The sequence below is a fragment of the Balaenoptera acutorostrata genome, chromosome 12 (genome assembly GCF_949987535.1).
Source record: "Balaenoptera acutorostrata chromosome 12, mBalAcu1.1, whole genome shotgun sequence".
Lineage (NCBI taxonomy): Eukaryota > Metazoa > Chordata > Mammalia > Artiodactyla > Balaenopteridae > Balaenoptera > Balaenoptera acutorostrata.
This window is the reverse complement of record NC_080075.1, coordinates 58374006-58390305: the sequence shown is the minus strand read 5'-3', so window position 1 is coordinate 58390305 and position 16300 is coordinate 58374006. Positions and strand designations below refer to the sequence as shown.

At 37.8% G+C, this 16300-nt stretch overlaps 1 protein-coding gene across 2 annotated transcripts in view; it reads right to left on the bottom strand.

Moving 5' to 3' along the window:
- Positions 1 to 16300, bottom strand: part of THADA (THADA armadillo repeat containing) — a 314299-nt gene that overhangs the window by 118249 nt on the left and 179750 nt on the right. The gene's annotated exons all lie outside the window — the stretch shown is intronic.

Sequence of the window (16300 nt, the reverse complement as noted above, 5' to 3'; positions counted from 1 at the left end):
TCACTGTTCACTCGGGCGCACATGTTCACTGACAGAAAAGGCAATACTATTCAACAGGCAATTTGTAAATAGTTTTTCTCTATCTTTTATTCCTTAACTTCGCACAGATTTAGCAAGTTAATGTAATTACATAGCAAGTCTATGTAATTCTACTAATATAAAATAAAATCAATTTTCACTTGAAAAGTGAAATACCAACAAATGAGATTCATTATCTAGCAAACTATATACAAATACATAGAGATTCAGTTAATGAAAGATCTAACTAAGGTGGGATAAAGGAAAGGCTCACTTTCTGAAGAATGTGGAGTTTTAATTAGGAAAAAGTCACAAGTAAAGAGACCAGGGTGGATTTGGAATTGCATACATACAATTGGTAGTTACTCCCCATGACCACCTGGGTCCTCTTATTTCTCAGATCTCTATAAACAATGAAAAACTAGGAGGTTTAACTGTTTCAATAGGAGTGGGGTATGATGGCAGGTAGAGAGGGGAGGTATCCACAACATGGTGGAGGACTACAAATGAGAAAACATAAGTTTATGCACAATACTTCTTCATACTGGAGGAGAATGAGGCCAAGAAACAAACCATTAAGGTTCCCAATGAAGTTACTGTCTAGCTAAAACAAGAAATTAAGATTCCCTACATTTCTATGAAAAAAAAAAAAGTACTGCATTTCCTCAAAAAATTAAAAATAGAATTAACATAAGATGCAGCAATTCCACTTCTGAGTATATATTTAAAAGAATTGAAAGGAGGATCACAAAGAGATATTTGTACACCCATTTCATAGTAACATTATTCACAATAGCCAAAAGGTGGAAGCAACCCAGTGTCCAATGACAGATGAATGGATAAACAAATGTGGCAGACACATACAATGGAATTACTTAGCCATTAAAAACGGACATTCTAACACATAGGTGAACCTTGGGGAGATTATGCAAAGAGAAATAAGCCAGTCACAAAAAGACAAATATTGTATGATTTCACTTACATGAGGTATCAAGAGTAGTCAAAACCAGAAAGCAGAATGGTAGTCTCCAGGGGTTGGGAGGGAAGGGAAAAATAGGGAGTCGTTTAATGGGTATAAAGTTTCATTCTTGCAAAATGAAAGAGTTGTGAAGATTGGTCAACAACATGTGAATATACTTAACACTATTGAACTGCACACTTAAAAATGGTTAAGATGGAAATTTCACATGCACTTTATAATAATTAAAAGTTTAAAATTTTTTTTAAAGATTCCCTATATTCAAGTCACCAATATTCAATACTGTAATATTGTATTCAGTATCATTTCTGGGACATGTTTTAAAATCTTGGATTACAGAGTTCCTCATCTATTAAAAAGCCTTGTGGGTGAACTACACATTTACTTTAGTGTACCAACTGGTATTGTGAGGCTGCATTAATTCGATGCTCTTAGAACCTCATTTTGATTTCTTTTAATCCTTAAAAAAATTAGCATCAGGTGCTAATTAAAAATAGCAAGTCTATCATTAGAGGCAAGCCATAAGATGGTACCAACTGTAGGGAAAGGAAAAATTCTCAAGTGACACTGAGACACTGGAACATATGAGCAGACAGTAAAGACCTTTTTTGGGTTTTTTTGGTTTGTTTTATTGAAGTATAGTTGATTTACAATGTTTCAGGTGTACAGCAAAGTGATTCAGTTATATATATATATACACACACACATATATTCTTTCATTTTATTTTGTTTTTTAATTTATGGCTGCTTTGGGTCTTTGTTGCTGCACGTGGGCTTTCTCTAGTTGCAGCAAGCAGGCTTCTCATTGTGGTGGCTTCTCTTGTTGCAGAGCCCGTGCTCTAGGCATGTGGGCTTCAGTAGTTGCAGCACACTGGCTCAGTAGTTGCGGCATGCGGGCCCTAGAGCACACGGGCTTCAGTAGCTGCAGTGCGTGGTCTCAGTAGTTGTGGCTCATGGGCTCCAGAGTGCAGGCTCAGTAGTTGTGGTGCACGGGCTTAGTTGCTCTGCAGCATGTGGGATCTTCCCTGACCAGGTATCGAAACCGTGTCCCCTGCATTGGCAGGCAGATTCTAAACCACTGGCCACCAGGGAAGTCCAATACATATACATATACATATACATATACATATATATATATATGTATATGTATATATTCTTATCTATTATAAGTTATTACAAGACACTGAATATAGTTCACTGTGAAGACCTGTTTTATTGCTTTCCTAGTGTCCACTGCTTTTCCAGTCTCTCTACTATGATGGATAGTAGATATAAATCCACCGTAGAATAAATTCTTAGACAAAGTTTAATTTTTTAAAAAAATTTATTTATTTATTTTTGGCTGCGTTGGGTCTTCGTTGCTGCATGCAGGCTTTCTCTACTTGCGGCGAGCGGGGGCTACTCTTCGCTGTGGTGCTCAGGCTTCTCATTGCGGTGGCTTCTCTTGTTGTGGAGCATGGGCTCTAGGAACGTGGGCTCAGTAATTGTGGCATGTGAGCTCAGTAGTTGTGGCTCACGGGCTCTAGTGCACAGGCTCAGCAGTTGTGGCGCACGGGCTTAGTTGCTCCGCGGCATGTGGGATCTTCCCGATTCAGGGATCGAACCCGTGTCCCCTGCATTGGCAGGCGATTCTTAACCACTGCGCCACCAGGGAAGTCCCGACAAAGTTTAATTCTTGAAAACTTTCTCCATTGCAGACTACTTTAAAAAGTATGATGCTCACCAGAGAAGATGTGGTTGAGACTATTAGTATGATCAATATGTCATCTAAAAGCCATCTTAAGGAGGTACAAAAGTCTGCTTTGTATCATAAACTTGTGCCGAATCATCAACTCTACTTCCCATACAATATCTACCTTCTCTTTGCTCACAGCTAAAACCTTTCAACATTTTCACACTTTCATTATCCCCGTTCCACACCACCTTTTTAACCTGTTGATAACTTTTTTTTTCATTTACCTATGCTGAAATCTGTTCAAAATTTCACCAGCTCACCAACTCAACATCAAGATAGTCCTTTTCTTTTCCATCATCCCAACACTTATCCAACCCAACACCATAGGTCAGAAAACTTATTGGCGTTCTTACTTCCTTCTCAAGTTCACTATCTATAGCAAAACACCTCTCCCATTACCTCCTGGTCTCCAGCTGTAAAATAGAAATGATATAACCAACCTCCCCTCTATCGCTCTGGATGAGGACCAAGGGTTTATGTGCACTGCTGACCTCCTTGATCCTTATAAGATGTGTCATGCGCAATTATTATTGTTATCTCTGCCCTGGTTTCCCACAACTCTTACTTCATGCCCCTTGATCTTGACCACAAAACATTGTGTTACTAAACAGCTCACTCAGTCTCCCGCTTCCTGCACTCCTGGCTTTGGGCAGTCTTGCCAGCTGCCCTTTAAACTTGGAAGAGTCTCCCCTTGCATCTGCCAAGCTGCTATTCCAAATGTTTCCTCCTTTCTCATGTCTGCCTGACTGCTCTCCACATGAACAACCAGGAGCACCTTTCCTAGAGTGGAACAAGTTTGGGGAGAAAATAAGTGATGAAATGAAATCCAGAACACCTTTTGCCCATTAAATAGTTGCGCTTAGAAATGTCAAGATTTTCTTATTGCTTTCATGGTCCTTTAACCTCAATGGCAAATTACTTAGTGATATACGATATCCATCACTCGGGGGATAAATCTCTGTTATCTCCTGGACATGACACAAGAATCACTTGTCTCGTACATTAACTCGATTTTGTATATTGAATCCCTCTCTTCTACTCTTAACCCACTGTTTTCCAAACTTGTCTGATTATAAGAATCACCCGTGTTGTACATGAAAGAGGCAGATTCTGGAGTCCTACTCCAGATCTACACAATCAAAATCTTCAGGACAGGAATTTGGGAAACTGTATTTTAAACACTGCCCACAGGTAACTCTTGTGTCAAGTAAGTTTGGGAAACATATGACAGCCTATTAAGTCTTCCTGTTTTTATCAGTGTCCTAACAACCAGAGATCTGAAGACATATAACCAGATGGCCTGAATTACTTAGGCTTTAGTCATGAAGATTCTACCTACTCCATCCATGCTGATAATTTAACTTTAAATTAATACTGTGTGATTCTGCACTCTAGTTTTTCTGTTGCAGTCATCCTGCAAGATTCTGGTGATGAATTTATACTGCTTTATATCAACCCAGTGCTTAATTAGCACAATATTGAGCATTCAATTGGAACTCAATTTAAACCTTACTGAACGATCAGCACTACCCAACTCAAAAAAAAAAAAAATCAAAAAAACAAACACACTAAAATTCCATGTCTCAAAGCCTACCTGAGTAGCACTATATCCTTCCCTTACCAACCATCAGGTTAATGAGAATGAGAAAATGAAAATTTAGGGTTTGTCTCTTGGCCTGAAATCAATTATTCAGTGATTTGGCCAGATTTCTACAAACTATTGTTAGGCCTTGTCTGACTACCTAGATTTCTCATAATAGAGTCAACTTCCTTTCATCCCTCAAGGATTACTGCTTTGACCCTGTGTTCTTTCCACCGTCATGCTGGGGAGAGCTCAGAGTTAATGATTTGCATCTGATAGTGCATGATAAAAATTCAAGTAGCAGGCCTGCTTTCAGGCAAGCACACACAGGAACACTTAGATACAGAGAAGTTTCATGTTGAATACTGTAAATGTTCAAGGATGCTTACTTTAAAACATATTTTCAAAGCACAAAGACTATTCTAGATTAAAATATAAATTATATTAAATAGAAAAGAATGTAAGACCCTTTCTAAAAAGTGAAAGATTATCACTTACATAACATCCAGAAAAACAGAGTTGAGCAAAAAATAGGAAGCCAGGGACTTCCCTCGTGGCACAGTGGTTAAGAATCCGCCTGCCAATGGAGGCGACATGGGTTCGATCCCTGGTCCAGGAATATCCCACATGCCGCGGAGCAACTAAGCCCGTGCGCCACAACTACTGAGCCTGCACTCTAGAGCCCGCAAGCCACAACTACTGAGCCTGTGTGCCACAACTAACGAAGCCTGCGTGCCTAGAGCCCGTGCTCCGCAACAAGAGAAGCCACTGCAATGAGAAGTCCGTGCACCACAATGAAGAGTAGCCCCCGCTCGCCGCAACTAGAGAAAAGCCCATGTGCAGCAATGAAGACCCAACCCAGCCAAAAAAAAAAATCTAAAAAAAAAAAAAAAATAGGAAGCCAATTTATTCAAGACATTAATATTGAAAACAGACGTTTCAATGGGGGTATACCACAGCTATGCTCAATATTACATGTTTCAAAAGGATGAATCCACTCTCTGCTAAAAAAAAAAAGCTTCAAATGTAAACAATGAATGGTCCATATGATGAGATTCATCTCTGAGCAGATTTCTAAATCAATGCACAGACCAGGCTATTTATAAACCCTAATTCCCATCAACCTTAGCACAATGTCAACTAGCAATAACAAGTTAATGTTTCCCAGTAATCTTCACTGTGTCATTTAATTACCAGCACTCGGGCCAAGGTAAACTCAACAGTAACAAAAGAGTTAACATCACAATCAAAGAACAAGATTAATGAATATTACATTTCTGCTTTGAAGTGAATGCTGAAAATCATGTCCATAACATATTCTTTTTCAGCCATTGGACTTCAATTGTACCAAATACTCGATTTGAAGGTAGAGTTTAAAAATATTCTCCCTGTTTTTAATTAACCACAAGCTTCATTCCTTGGAGAACTTAAGATAAAGAACATCCTCTCCATAGCGTTATAAAGTGTATAACCCCCCAAATTATCAAACATATTTCCTAAACTCTGACCGCCAATCCCAATTAAAGTTTTTTTAAAATTGAAATACAACTTAAAGTGCCAAATCTAAAGTGTACAGCTTGATTAGGTTTTATATATGCCTAATTATATAGTTTTTATAATAACTTATAATACTGTAACTCAACAAATGATTCCATTACATAAGATTATTTATAAGATTCTTTATAAATAAATTTATATTTATCTTTATATTTATAAATTCTTATAAATAAATTCTTATTATTTATAACAATCTTTTGCACTGATGGTTAAATGATAGAATTCTCACCTCCAACATTGACTTAAATGTTAACAGTAGATACCGAGTGTTCATAATATAACAAATAGCAGCCCTCACTTTTTGTTGGGGGGAGGGATGAAACTTCAGGAGTAAATAATTTGCCTCTTCATATTAAAAAATATTCAGTAAGAAAATGCTTTTATAAAAATGAAGACAAAAGAAGAAAGCCAAACTGTGCATCTTTTGCTACAAGGGAAAAGATCATTGACTCTGATTTTCAAACTCCATGGTTCTTTTGTTAACTCACCCCTGAACATATCAACTCCTCAGTAAACAAAATGAATTAAACCTTTACGGTTTCTCCAACTAAAACTGTTTTACTGTCTATAGACCAAATCGCTTCAGTCTGTTTCCCAAACCTCTATAAATAATTTGGCAACTTATTTGCTAAGAAGGTCCACTATCCTTTCCCTTTTCTGGTTCGTTAAGAAATCACTTGTCATTTTAGCAGCTATGTTTATGTGCTAACTTTCCCCATTGTTTAAATATCTACCACCCAAGCCAGTGATGGATTATAAGACCAGGCTGAGGATATACAATTCATCCTGGACTTCTGATGGTTGAGATAACTTGTTGGTAGGTGTTGGGTTTTTGTCACCACTCATCCAAACACATTCTCCCATCTTTTTAACTGCCTGTCATCACGTCCTTATAATATAAACTTCTTCCTTGGTCGGCTACGATGATGATGTGCTCAGCTAAACATATCAGTGGCAAATATCTAAGAAGCAGCAACACTTCCTAGATACAAAATAATTGGGAAAAGACCAATCTGAACGTACAAGGAATTTTTTTAAACAGAAATAATTTTTAAAGAGCTGCTGGTCTATTTTAAAAATATGGTCAGTAACATGAACTACATTAAAACAAATGACTGTCAAGTAGCATTTCTGTTAAGCTGATCCTGAAAAAATTCAGCAGCTTCATTTGCAATGAACATTCATGCAAGAAGGTAAATTTGTGTGTAGTCTTAGAGTTACAAAAACAAAACAAAATTCTAAAATAGTAAAATTCAAAGTAATGAGATTTCCTCTTAATCTAGAAAAATCTCACTTTTTTTAATGAACAAAGTGAAAGTTGAAGTGGCCATTAAACCTGGTGTTCTAAGGTCAGAAGTTTCTAACCACACTGAGAACTTTGTATTGCAGGGTGTGAAGGTCCTCAAATCGCCACCAAATCAATGAAGGGGAGTTTTCTACAACATGAGTTTTCTTGTTCTGCTATGCAGCATTTCTGTTTCATGTCGCTAAAACGAAATGGGCCATGGCCATCCAAATTACATCACAAAGTGGCAGAAAGGTCACCCTCCAATGTGCAACAAGTAAAACATTAGTCTAATAAGTATTTAAAATCTCCATTAGATTATTCCAGAAACACTTATTTCTAATGCTACCGATAGGAAAACATAGAGGAAAAGAAGAAAACACTATTGCACCCTTTCGATTATTAAAAAACAGCATTAATCTAGTTCATTCATTCAACAAACCTTTATTGAGGGTTTAAGGTCAAATGCTATGGGATGTATAAAATAATCATGACATGTTCACATTGTTACTTAAAGTACAATATATAGGTTAAATTATAAATGGTGATTCAAAGATTAAAACAAAAAGTCCAACATTTTCAGTATCCCTATGAAAACTGTGAACTTTACAAAACTAATAGCACCTTTATGATATATTCACTTTCACATATACTAGGATGTGCTTCTGGTTTCTCCATTTTGTCCTCTGATCCCCCTTCCTTCCTTCCTTCCTTCCTTTTCTTCCTTCCTTCCTTCCTCCCTCCTCCCCCTCTCTCTTTCTCTCTTTCTTTCTTTCCCGTGCTGTGTGGCTTGAGGAATCTTAGTTCCCTGACCAGGAATTGAACCTGGGGCTCCTGGCAGTGAAAGCACTGAGTCCTAACCACTGGACTGTCAGGGAACAGCCTGATCTTTCTTTCCAATGATGAGTTACTACCACACTTTTAAATTAATGTACAATGATTATAAATATCAATGTACCTTTATGTTTCAGGATTCGATATGGCAAGTTCTATAATTTTTGATCTTTCTTTTCTAAAATTTTTTTCTACAGACACAAAAGCCATTAATAAAATGTTAGCAAGTTGAATCCAATAATTAATAAAGAGGATAATACATCAAGAAGAAATGGGGTTTATCTTGGCAATGCAAGGTTGGTTCAATATTCAAAAATCAATGTAATTCATCATATGAATACATTAAAAAAAGAAAACCATCTGATTATCTCAACAGATGCAGTAAAAGCACTTGACAAAATTCAACATCTGTTCATGATAAAAATTCTCAAAAAACTAGTAATAGAAGGAAAATTCCTCAACTTGATAAAGTGCATCTAGAAAAAAACCTACAGCTAATATCATATGTATTGATGAGAGGCTGAATGCCTTCCCCTTATGGTTGGGAAACATGAGAATGCCCATTCTCAGTACTCCTATTCCACATTATACTGGAGGTCTTAACCAGTGCAGTAAGACAAGGCAAGGAAATAAAAGCCATGCCGATTGGAAAAAAAAGAAAGAAAACTATCTTATTCATAGATGACATGATTATCTATCTATGCAGGAAAACCCTAAAGAATCTATTTTTAAAAGATACAAGAACAGGACTTCCCTGGTGGCGCAGGGGTTAAGAATCTGCCTGCCAATGCAGGAGACACGGGTTCGAGCCCTGGTCCAGGAAGATCCCACATGCCACAGAGCAACTAAGCCCATGCGCCACAACTGCTAAGCCTGTGCTCTAGAGCCCGCGAGCCACAACTACTGAGCCCGCATGCCACAACTACTGAGCCTGTGCTCTAGAGCCCATGAGCCACAACTACTGAGCCCACGAGCCACAACTACTGGAGCCCACACACCTAGAACCCGTGCTCCACAACAAGAGAAGCCACTGCAATGAGAAGCCCGCGCACCGCAACGAAGAGTAGCCCCGACTCACCACAATTAGAGAAAGCCTGCACGCAGCAACGAAGACCCAACGCAGCCAAAAATAAATAAATAAATATTAAAAAAGAAAAAGATACAAGAACTAATAAGTTTACTAGCAAGATCTTAGAATATGAAGTCACTTTATGAAAATTAACTATCTTCCCACAAGACTAGCAGTGAACACTTGGAATTTTTTAACTTAAAAAGCATCATTTCTAATAGTACTAAAACATGAAGTATCTTTGGATAACTCTAACAAAATATGCGTAAGATTCATCATACAAGGATTGTGTAGGCCTGTATTCAGCAATTTTTTTCTGTAAGGGCCAGAGAGTAAATATATTGTAAAAGCAGCCATAGACAATATGTAAACAAATGGGTATGGCTGTGTTCCAATAAAACTTTATTTACAAAATAGGAGGCAGGATGGATTTGGCCTGTAGATAGATGGGCTGGCCAACCCCTGGTCTAGAAGAATAAACTTAGTACATCTCGTTGTTTACTACTGATTACAGGTCCCAGACTTAGTGAAGTTACTTATGAATTTGTAGATTTTTGTTGGGTAGAGACTACTAATTTCTGTCCAGTAGAACAGATACTCTGAAGATTTATGACCTATTGGACATTAAAGCGTCGTATCTAATTCAGTTAAACTGCCTTATAAAAATGCCCTAGTTTTTTCAGATTCTCTTTGAGCTGATCATAACATCTTACTGGTCCCCTTTTATTAATTAATCAGTTACATAATATCCTTTACACTGTTCATTTTAAATTCGCCTGAAAGTGACTTTACCTTTATGAAAATTATACTTTAACAATGTCAATTCTCCTCTGAATTGCTCTAAAGAGTCAATGCAATCCCAATCAAAAAAGATTTTTTCGGGCTTCCCTGGTGGCGCAGTGGTTAAGAATCCGCCTGCCAATGCAGGGGACACGGGTTCGATCCCTGGCCCGGGAAGATCCCACATGCCACGGAGCAACTAAGCCCATGCGTCCCAACTACTGAGCCTCTGCACCACAACTACTGAGCCCACGTGCCAAGAGTCCGTGCTCCACAACAAGAGAAGCCACAGCAATGAGAAGCCCGCGCACCGCAACGAAGAGTAGCCCCCGCTCGCCGCAACTAGAGAAAGCCTGCGCACAGCAACGAAGACCCAATGCAGCCAAAAATAAATAAATTAAATAAATAAATAAATTTTTTAAAAAAGATTTGTCTATTATCTTACTATTTATTCTTTCATATGAATTTAATTGTATTGTCATGTGAAGCTTTTTTTAAAAATTAAAATTTTTATTGTAAATCTATTAAACCCATGTTCAAATCTGGAGAAAACTGACATCTCTATAATATTCAGTCCTATCAAAAATATGCAATATCCTTGGGGAAAACCCAAGAGAATCAATGGAAAACATACTGCAAAGGATCTTTACAGATGCTATCATAACAAACGAGAGTTAGGTGACTGAGCATGGTATAGTATATAACTTAGGAGTATAGGCCCTGAAACCCTGGATCTGGCACTTTCTAGCAGTGTGACCTTGGGCAAGTTAGTTAATCTCTCCGAGTGTTAGTTTCCTTAGTATAAAACAGTACTCACTTTCTAGGATTGTAACGAGGATTTAATGAATGAATATATTTAAGTGCATAAAATGGTGTTTGACACAGATAACATGTGATGACTAATAGTATAGTTACAAAGTGAATATATATAGAAATCAATCAATTTCAAGAGGAAAAAACAGCACAAGTCAAAAGATAAAACATAAGAAAAGTATTCATGACAACAGTAATAAGAAATATAAAAAGAAATATATAATCTACATGAACTGAGGAATATAAAAGACAAATGAATGGAAAGGCATACCATGTTCTTGAGTAGGACAACAGCATAGTGAAGATGTTATGTATGGTTAATAATTTAATGTATAAATTTAATGTGACCCCAATAAAAATATCAATAGAATGGAGGATGGAGGAACTAAACAAGTTGATTTAAAGTTCACAGGTACTGAAAAAGAAAAGTAATGAAGGGGAATTAGTCTCCACCCAATTGTAGAACATATTATAAAGCTATCGTGAGCAACTGGTGCATAAACAGACAAACCGCTCAATGGAACAGACTAAAAACCTAGAAAATAGCATCTGAATACTGAAATTTAGTGTATGACAAACACAGTGGTTGTTCTGTTTGTTGGGAGTGATAAGCTGTACTTTTCAATAAATGAATTTGGGACCAAAAAAAATCATGCAATAGCTCTCCATTAATTTATTTTTTAATTCCTCTTGATAATGTTAAATAATTTTCATAATAGTATTTTTAAACTAAATTAAACTAGTATTTTAAACTAAAATAGTATTTTTAATAATAAAAAATATAAATCATAGATATCATGTATTAAGAAATTATACCATGACAGCTACTATACCGGGAATTTGTACGTATAACATCTCTACTCCTTATATCCACCTTTCAAATTATGTGTTATCATTATTTTACAGATGGTTAAGCTTCATTTTAGAATTTAAGTGATGTGCCCCAGGTCAAATACCTACAAAGTGGGGAAAGAGTACGACAAGCCTAGATCTCAAACCTCTTTCCATACAGCATCCTTCATCCACAAAATAATGCAGGTTGTCAAAAAAAACTAAGAATGAAGCAATTAAAACAATGTAAGATTATTCAACATCTTGTAATAAACTATAATGGAAAAGAATCGGAAAAAAAAATATATATATATGTATCTGTATAACTGAATCACTCTGCTGTACACCTGAAACTAACACAATATTGTAAATCAACTATGCTTCAATAAAAAAAAGAAAAAAAACAGTGCAAGATTATAAACTGCATAGCAAGTAGAAATGAAGTAACTACAATAAAACATGGTATCTTCTCTTTATGCTTTTTTAGCTTTAAAATGGTAAATACACTGGGGTCTTATTTCCACTGTATCATGGGAGCCTGGCATTTCAGTCAATGAATGATATCCAAGGTGAATCTACCCTACACCAAATTATTTCCAATAAAGAAGAGAGTTAAAGTGAAGCTAGAGTGAGCTTCAACATAACTTGACACAGAGGAATATTTTGTAACTGTTTTCATTTTCTACGTACAAGGTCCCAATGTGGGAAACTGAAAATCTGTATGCCAGAATAAAATAAAACGCTGGTTATTTTGACTTCCCTCTGCTGGGCAGTAAACCTCTTGAACTTCTATTTTTGGAAATTGAGGTATCCCTTTAATCCTGTTACAGAACTGGTGACAGTGGTAAGACAGCAAAGGAAAATCAGCACAGGGCCTGTACCAGCACAGTCTCCAAGAACAGGAATAAAACAAAGCACAAGCAAGCAAAAGCATTTTGCAAGAGAATTTTGTGAAACTGGTGTCAGTGTTCACAGCCCAACACAAAAAACACCATCCAACTGCAAGCCATCAGACTAAAGGGGGCTCCCGAAGCCAGATCAACATTGAGAAACTCCCAGAGCCAATATTTACAGCACGGTTAACGTTGTACTTGGAGAAAACAGAAGAGCCCTTCTCTATGTCTGCCCTTCCAAGGATTCTACACATAACCAGCAGTACTCTCTTCCACTTTATTTGGTGTATATAAAGATATGGTTCAGAAAGTGCAGGCCTTCTTCTGTTTAGAGTGTCGGGTACAAAGACACTGTTGCTATACTCCTGAAGAAAGACCCTTCTTTTTTTTTTTAAAGACCCTTCTGATGATGATTTTTTTCTACCAGCAGCTGAGACAATTGAGCCAACATTTACTTTTAGTGAAAATCACCTCTTCTTCAAAAATGGCCTCCATTTGGCTCAATTCATTTTCAAAGTTCTCTTTGATTCTAAAGCTGAAAACAGGCAGAACGAATGTCCCTCTCCCCAAATGAATTTGGTGTTAGGGGTTTACTAGGATGCCCCCAGACAATGATAAAGAGCCATATTCTATTCCGGCAGTCTCAGTTACTGAAGGACACTTGTTGAATGGATGAAGCCTAGTCCTATCCCACTTAGAAGCAAAACAACCAACACCTGCTTGGAGTCAACAGTGAGGACTCTGTTGCTACTTTCCTGTCCGAGGCCCAAATACCGCACTCGGTTGAAGTCAGGTGTCAGTAGTTACTGACATTCAGAAGAGCCTTTCAGAGGCTCTGGCAATCTGAGTACACTCATCATGCTTACCTCTATCCATCACTACTCTATGAGAAAGAAAATCTGCTCTAAGTGAGAGGACGAGAAAGTAGGATGTACTAGAGTAAGTTTTAGATGTACCCAAAAGTTGCAAAAATGGTACACAAAGTTTCTGTATATCCCTCACTCAGTTCCCTCATTGCTACCACCTTCCATCACTATGGTTCATCTGTCACAGCTAAGAAAGTATTGGTACATTATGTCAACTAAACTCCACACACTTTATTCAGATTTCACTAGTTTTTACCTAATGTCCTCTTTCTGTTTCAGGATCCCATCCAGGTACCACATTATATTAGTTGGCATGTCTCCTTAGGCTCCTCTGGTCTGTGACAGTTTCTCACACTTCTTCCTTGTTTTTGATGGCCTTAACAGTTTTGAGGAGTACTGGTCAGATATTTTGTAAAAAGTTCCTCGATTTGGGATGTCTGATTTTTTTTGTTTGTTAGACTAGGATTATGAGTTTTGGGGAGGACAGGTGACATGCCATTTTCATCATATCACAACAAGGGTACATGCTATCACACGCTATCAACATGTCTTATCACTGTTGATATTAGGCTGGATCACATAACTGAGACGTAGTGTTTGCCAGATTTCTCCACCGTAGAGTTACTCTCCTCTTCTGTCTCTTTCCATGCCCTGTAGAAGCAAGTCACTGAATGCAGCCCACACTCCAGGAATGAGGGTAGGGAAGGTGAGCTTCACCTTCTGAAGGAGGCACTGGAGGAGCGGGGGTAGGTAACTACATAAATTATTTGGAATTCTTCTCTGTCTCTTCTCCCCCATTTATTTATTTGTTCAATCATTTGTTTATTTACATCAGTATGGCTATGTAGTGGGTTACAAGCCCATTGCAACATCCTGGAAAAGGCTTATTTGGACTAGTGCTTCTTAACTTTAAGGAGCATATGAGTTTAACTGGGATCTTGTGAAAATGCAGATTCTGATTCAGCAGGTCTGGGGTGGCCCAGGAGGGTGCATTTCGGACCAGCCCCAGGCAATGCTGATGCTGTTGGCCTGGCTCTACACTCTGAGTAACAAGGTTCTCGAGACTGTGCCTGACCTCTTTTGGGAATGAGTGTTCACTCCGCTCCACAGCAACTCATCCCAGCTCTGAAAGGCCAAGCAGGGAAGAAAAAAGGAAATGTTTTCAATCCTCAGATCTACTCACTTGAATACAAACTCCGAGGCAGACTTTCTCATGTGGCTTTTGCTTTTGATTTGTTTTAAACTACATGGTAGATGTTTTTAGGCCACCACCACCACGCCCAGCCCAACCTGTAACACAGACACAGCCTACCTCTACCTTCTCCGTATGAATTTAGAAATGACTAAACTTGTGATTGAGGTGGTGATATCGAAGATTTAACTTCTGGAATGGAGAGACAGATGGCAATTGTGTACCTCTACTTACTCTGTGCTTTCCTTCTAGAGGGAGAAAAAGTAAAAATTAGAGAAACAACAAAGAAGGAAAAGCTAGGACAAAGGAAGATTAACAAAGTAAATCATACATTTATCCAGAATAGGTGAAATCATGATCTTGAAGACACACTTGCAAAACAATATGGTCCTCCTTCTTTAATGAGGCTGTGAAGGTCCTGGGGAAGAGTAGGCTGCATGAGCAGAACCTTCACCACTGCTTAGAGATTACAGGCTGAAGGGCACTGGTATTGATCTTCTTCAGAATCTACCACCTTGTTTTGATTTGGTGGGCATGGATTGCACTGCATCTCTAACTCACTATGAGAATATGGACTCAAATTTCCAACACCTTAATTCTAAATGCATATATACACACACCTAAGTGTATGTTCAATCATAAATTTTAATGTAAACTACTGCCCTATAACTCTGTGCTCTAAATAAACACTTGAAAAATCAAACCTAATGACTAAATTTTCTCTCAAACAGACTGATCAATGAATACCGCTTTCCAGTATAAAAAGAACAGTTTAATTGGACTAGTAAATGTCTCATATACTTGAAAATATCAATTATAAAACAGGAAACTGAAACTAAAACTGCATTTTAGAAACAACATGTTAGATATAAAAATTACTATATATCCTGTAATCCAAGAAGGAAAGGCATAATGTCTACATGCTATAAACTGACTTAAACTTACAAGTAAAACCTGTCTTACCATCTACATGAAATAAAGATACTTTTTAAAGGCTTAAATAATGAATAAGGGGGAAAAAAATGTCAAACAGCACATTTAAGATGTTAATTATTCTGATCTCTTTGAAGTTTAACAAAGGTGATGGAATTTTCTGGCACTTATAAACTCTTCAAAGTCACAATTAAAAAAAACATATTAAATCCATTTGATATAAAAAAATAACTCCAAACAATTTTAGTCCCCTTTTCGGAAATACGATTCTTAGGAAGTTAATGAAAAACGTCCCCCTCATCAGAAATTTCACTTTGCTGAGTTTAAAAAGGCATCGCCAAGCAGGAGAATGACCAAGATCCTAGTGAAAAGAGAGGCCTACCTATGCAATGTGAATAAAACATCTGACACCTGTACATACCTAACAACTGCTCAAGAGTGCCATTAATTCAAGTATATAACACACATTCCCTTTATTAATAAGAAAAGAAAGTAGAGGATGAAGCAGGAAGGCAACAGTCTACCTTCATTTGGCAAAAAAAGTGAATGTCTGGAATCTGGAGATTTAGCCTTGCTAGGAATCCCTGACAGCATGCCACACTCAAGAGTGATCATGAGGGCTTCCCTGGTGGTGCAGTGGTTGGGAATCCGCCTGCCAATGCAGGGGACACGGGTTCGTGCCCCGGTCCGGGAAGATCCCACATGCCGCACAGCGGCTAGGCCCGTGAGCCACAACTACTGAGCCTGCGCGTCTGGAGCCTGTGCTCCACAACGGGAGAGGCCGCGACAGTGAGAGGCCCGCACACCGCAATGAAGTGTGGCCCCCGCTTGCCACAACTGGAGAAAGCCCTCGCACAGAAACGAAGACCCAACACAGCCAAAAATAAATAAATAAATAAATAAATTTATTTAAAAAAAAGAGTGATCACGAAA